Raw genomic sequence first — 6,027 nt, forward strand, 5'->3', positions numbered from 1 at the left:
TCGATCTCAGGGCACTAGATACCTACCTTTTTGGCTAGAGAGAAGGTTGCTAGAAGGGAGCTGAGAGCTCTGAAAAGAACATACAGTACCTGTAAAAGAAAAAGTGATTTGCTTTTTGGAAAAATTAAATTGCCCCACATAGGAGAAAGAAAGAGGTGGAGAAACTGAAGATTCAAAAGGGAGAGAAACTAGAGAAGAGGAACAGTGTAGGCAAAATATTAGCTGGCCTTAATTAAAAGACTAGGTAAGGGGCTTGTGCTGGGCCAAGGGTACAGCTGGGTTGGTAGAGTGCTTCCCTGGCATGTGCAGGATCGGGGCTGATCCCTAGCTTGGCCAGGAGAAACATGACATGCTCGTAGGACGTGGGATGTGTAATTCTTGGAGTGAATGACAAAACTTTTTGAGTCCTGTTTGAGAACTTTTGAAGGTGAAAACATATGCGGCAAAATATATATATATATATCCGTTGTGCTGCTATTGTAGGCAGCTGAGTTAGAAATATTACAGGCAGTCAGATGGGGCCAGGCCCTCAAAGGAGGAACATGAAAGACAAGATAAGATACCTGTGGGCCAGAACTGAAGGCAAAAGGACTAACAAATGCACCCACATACCTGGTGTGAAGATCAAGGATTGATATTCTAAATAGGTAGCAACCACCTTCAAAAAGACAGAAAGTCACTAGCCCAACCCCCTACAGGAAAAGCCCCTGTTCTGTATTCATGACCTCTTACTAAGAGACTCGCTTCCCCATTTGATCCCAGTTTACTTAGTTTTACTTGAACAATTATACTTGTAATCTTATTGGCTGACCATAGTTTTGTCCCACCTCATGCCCACCTTGTAATTTCCCATTTTCCCCCTACCTTGGACCCGCCTCACCTCAGGGTTTTGCTCTATAAAGTCCCTGGGAAGAGCACGGTCCTTGTCAACCCACTCAGGCCCTCTTCTGTCCCTCTCTTGGACAGAAGCTTTCTTTCCCTCAATAAATATATTCTGCTTTTAACCTCCATTGTTCCAAAATTCATTCTTTGATTTTAGAGAACACGAACTCGTCCCAGATATCATTCGAGTTGGGAGTTTTTATTTTCCTGTATCACTTCCACTTAGTGTGATAGCAAAAAATATCTCCAGAAATAGCAAAATGCCCTGAGGTGTAGAATTACCAGATTCAACAAAAATAAATACAGGACCCTCTGCAAATTTTTAATTTCAGATAAACAATCATTTTGTGTTTGTGTGGTACCAGAGATTGAACCCAGGGTCTTGCACATGCTAGGCAGATAATCTACCACTGAGTACCTCCCCAGCCCCCCAAATAATTTTTAGTGTAGCATATTCCAGGGAACATACTTATAATGAAAATTGATTTGTTGTCTCTTTGAAATTCAAATGTAGCTGGACAGCTTATATTTTGTCTGGCAACCCTTCTGCATTTGCTAGGGTTGAGAATAATTGGCTTTCAGTGTTGCTCAATTTGAGTTTGGTTGGTTATTTCCTTATGATTTTTATGATTCAATTTAGGTCATGCTTTCTTGGCAGGAATATTAAATAACATGTCCTCTCCATGGCCTTGCATAATGAGTCTTCTAATGTGATTTTGCCTCATAATTAGGAAATAAATTAGGAAATAAATTTTGTTTTTTGTTTTTTGTTGTTAGGGGGGTTGCAGTGAACAAAACAATTCCTAGAGGAATAGTGTTTACTTTAGTTGAGGAAACATAGTAAACAAGATAAATAATATAAAATGTAAAATGTTAGATGATGGTAAGTGCTAATGAGGAAGATTAAAATAGGAAGGGATATGGGAGTGCATTTCTGTGGTGGCATTATCATTTTGTTTTACTTTTGTGTTTGTTTGCCATGCTGGAGATTCAGCCCAGGGCCTCGTGCATACTAGAGAAGTGCTTTAACAGTAATCTGCACCCCTAGCCCTGCCATTGCAATTTTAATTATGATGATGGTCAGAAAAGATTTCATTAAGGACAACATTTGATTAAAGATCTAAAGAAAAAGTGAGCCATGAGCATATTCAGAGGCAAGCATTTTATACAGAGGAAAAAGAAAGTGCAAAGGAAAGCCTGCTGTGGGAAGATGGTGAACAGTAAGTCCACCATAGATGGAATAGAGTAAGCAAGGAGACTACTAAGAGATAAAGTCAGGGAAGAGATGGAAACCAGGTAGTATAGGATCTGATAGGTAATCATAAGAACTCTAATTTTCCCTATGTGTGATTATAACGTGATCTAATTTACATTTTAACTAGACCCTTCAAGTGCTTTGAGAATAAAGGTGTTGTAGTTTGGGATTTTGCAAGAGGGGAACAATTTAATACTGGACACATAGTTTATAGAATTATTTTATAGCAGTCACCCAAAGAGTCTTATACAAAAAGAGTGCAGGAAATCTACCTACACACTCTAGACCAAAGAATCCAGCTGAGGGCCTGGATCCCACAGTAATGTCCTGCATGAGTCCAGCTAAAGACCTAGAGCCCTTAATAATGCCGCCCATGAGTCCAACCGGAGGCCAAGAGCCCAGGACAATGTCTCATTCAGGTCTGTTTCATGAATCTGTGCTGGGAAGGCCCAAAGGTCAGTGGTGGAAGCTAGAAAGTCTGTGTCAGTGGGATGAAGGATCTGTGCTAGCAGGCTGAGGGATCTGCACTGGAGTCAGGAAGCAATGCTCAAAGTGAGAACCAGAGCTCCCCCGAAAGGTACCACAGCCATCCTCAGCAACAGTGAGGACCAGAGCTCCTCCACTGGTGAGAATAGCTGAACTCCTATCAGGAAAGCCAGCACAAGCTTCTCCAGGAGACTGAGCATTGCACCATCTTCCCCTCCAGAGCCAGGAAGCAATGCTTAAGGCAAGGACCAGAGCTCCCCTAAAATGAACCATAGCCATTCCCAGCAATACCAAAGTCCCAAGTTCCTTCAACAATGGGTTCATCGCGAAAGCCAGCGTGACAAGGTCCTCAAAAAGAACCAACAACAGCCCCAAGAAAACCAACAGCTCCCAACACTTCCCAACAGCTCCCAAAAGCTTCCTAACAGCTTCTCTTCTTCACCAGTTCTGCCTCTTATCTGCTGGCAATAATCCTCAGGTGGGCCTCCCACACCCAGCACCCCTCTGGTTCAGTTTAGCTGGTATTACAAATCAACCACCAGTTGTCAATTCACCGCAAAAGGGAAGGAAGTAGGCAAGCAGTTGCTGAGGAATTACAATAGTCTAGGAGGAAATAGTGGTTCTTGGACTAGGTTCAAAGATATGAGTGATCAGAATCTGGGTATATTTTGAAGGTAAAAGTCACAAGGTGGCTGACAGACCATAGCAGATGAGGTTGGCATGGGATGTCACAGTGAAAGGTCAAAGATGACCACCAAGTGTTTCGGTGTCTGCCATTACTTCAGGGAGAAGAATGCGGGAGGAATGGCTTTGGGGAGGAAGATCAGAAGATTACATTTGTATATCTTAGATTTAAAATGTGTATTAGGCAATTTCCAACTTCCAGAATGGCCCCCAGTAATCTTTAGCTTGTGGATTTACACTTTTTTGGGATTCCGTCCCATATTAAATCAAAGCTCTTCTTTTTGACCTGCAAAACACTGCACAAGTGATAGTGTATGGATTTTAAGGCTAAGTATAAAAGTCTTTGCAGCTGCTGCCTTGGTCCTGAGAATTGTTTGCCTTGTGGGGAGCCAGAATTCATGTCCTGAGTAATTTAAGCAGCCCTGGGGAGAAGCGCTGTGGAGAGGAGCTGAGATTTCCCACTAACAGCACACCTTGCTAGCCACATGAGGAGAGCCCCGGTGGAGCCATTGATGGCTGCAGCCCTGACTAACACCAGGAGAGATGATGGGTCATATTCACCTGGCTAAGCCATCCTCAATTTCTGAACCTCTATGGATAGCTTCTAGAGCTATCTGAGATAATAAATCACTGTTCCTCTTTTAAGACACTAAATTTCATGTAATGCATTGTAGTTGTAATGTGTTACTCATTGCTAACTAATCAATATCCAAGTGTGGGATAGACCCTTGGAATTTCAAATTTCAGAAGGAAGATACAGAAGTTTTGTAGCCTTAAGAATATAGATGAAATGGTCAGTAAATATGTAAAAAAGGTTTAATATCTCTGACCATTACAGAAAGGCAAAAACAACACTAAGATTCCACCTTACCCTAGAAAGAATGGCTATCATCAAGAAATCAACCAATAATAAATGCTGGCGAGGCTGCAAGGGAAAAGGAATGCTTCTACATTGCTGATGGGAGTGTAAACTAGTACAACCACTATAGAAATTAGTATGAAGATTCATCAAAAAACCAAAAATAGAAATTCCATTTGAGCCAGCTACTCTCTTTCTAGGTATCAACCCATGATGTACCAACCCATGATGAATGTAAACACCATGTACTACAAGCATGTACTAGTAAAAATTTTTTAAAAACTAAAACAAAATCAGTCTGGTAATCAATCAGTACACCCTTCCACTGCACAGCAGCCACGCAGGCTGGGTTTCTGTGCTTGCAGTTTGGTACCTTTTTCTCTGTTCTCATTCCTCTGTCCCACATCTTATTATGACGATAGCTAATTTTATTTTTCAATTTTCTTTATTTTTCTTTTTTTTTGGTTTTTCTCCGGTACCGGGAACCGAACTCACGACCTTGCACTTGCCAGGCAGGCGCTTTTGCCGCTGAGCTAAATCCCCAGCCCAATTTTCTTTATTTTTCAAGTCTCAGATGAAGTGACACCATCTTAGAAGGAAAGGCTTTCCTTGATTTCCAGTCTAAGTATTAATTATCCTCAGGTCCTTCTCTATCACAACACTGGTGTTACTTTCCTCCAGGCACCAACTATCCTCTGCCACCTATTTTGTCTTTAATAATTTATTGTCTGTTCCTTCTCTAGGATAGAACCTCCTGTCTGTCTTGCTCATTGATTTATCATAAATCTAACACAATGCTTCACACACACGAGGCACTTAGGGTGTGTTTGTTGAATGAATAATTCCTTTCTTGCACTGATACCATTTCTAAAATGCTTAGTTTGCACTTTTTGGATTAAGAGTGAGGTTTTTACTTAAGAATGTTAGCACTTTTTCGCTTGTTTCATTTTCTATGTCTTCTACAATTTAAAAAAAATATCCTTTGCTCATTTTTCTATTAGGACCTTCTTGCTACCCTCATCAATTTAAGTGAACTTAAGGTAGTGAGTAACCCTTTGACAGTTTGAGGAAGATACTGTTTCCAATGTGTTTGGTTATGGATTTTGTTTCTATTTTCTTAGGTTTTCAAGCAGTCAAGTGTAGCAGTCAAGTGTAGCAAAATCCTCCACTGCTTGGACAAATAGCAGGATCATCCAGAGTTGCGTTTGTGTATGAATATGTGTGTGTGTGTGTGTGTGTGTGTGTGTGTGTGTGTGTTTGTGTGGGTGGGTGCGCGCGCGTTCTGCAGTACTGGGGGCTGAACCCAGCCCTTTTAAGTCTCATTTCTGAAAGTAGTTCTCCCTAAATTACCCAGTTAGGATCCCTGCCTCAGTCTCAGTGTGCTGAGATTATAGGCGTGTACCACTAGCCCAGTTTAGCTGGGCGTTTTGAAGCTGTAGTTAGTAGAAATTGTGCCTGTAGGGAAACAGGCCAACTAGCTATCAAAGCTCGCGTTTCCCAATCGTAGCTTTCTCGTTTATACAGTAGGGATAAAGGCACTAGACACATCACAAGAGTATTATGAAGATTAAATGAAACTAAGGCTGTAAAATGATCCTGGGCGTACACACACTGAAAAAGTGCTATATAAAGTATAATTAATAACGAGTGTTTTATTATTTTCATGCTGAGTCTTTCTGGGTTCTGCTGTGGTATAGATTTCTTCAAATACTTTAATTCTTTTAGCTTTCAGGATTTATTTTGGTGCAGCAAGGAACTTAATTTCAAAGCCGCAAGTCAGTTTTGGGTTTCGGTAGGCGAGGTGCCGCGGTGCGCCCTTAAACACCAGCCGCAAGCCTGGAGAGACGCTGCACGGGGCGGG

The sequence above is a fragment of the Chinchilla lanigera genome, unplaced genomic scaffold, assembly GCF_000276665.1.
Source record: "Chinchilla lanigera isolate Chin_1 unplaced genomic scaffold, ChiLan1.0 scaffold00016, whole genome shotgun sequence".
In the NCBI taxonomy this organism is placed as follows: domain Eukaryota; kingdom Metazoa; phylum Chordata; class Mammalia; order Rodentia; family Chinchillidae; genus Chinchilla; species Chinchilla lanigera.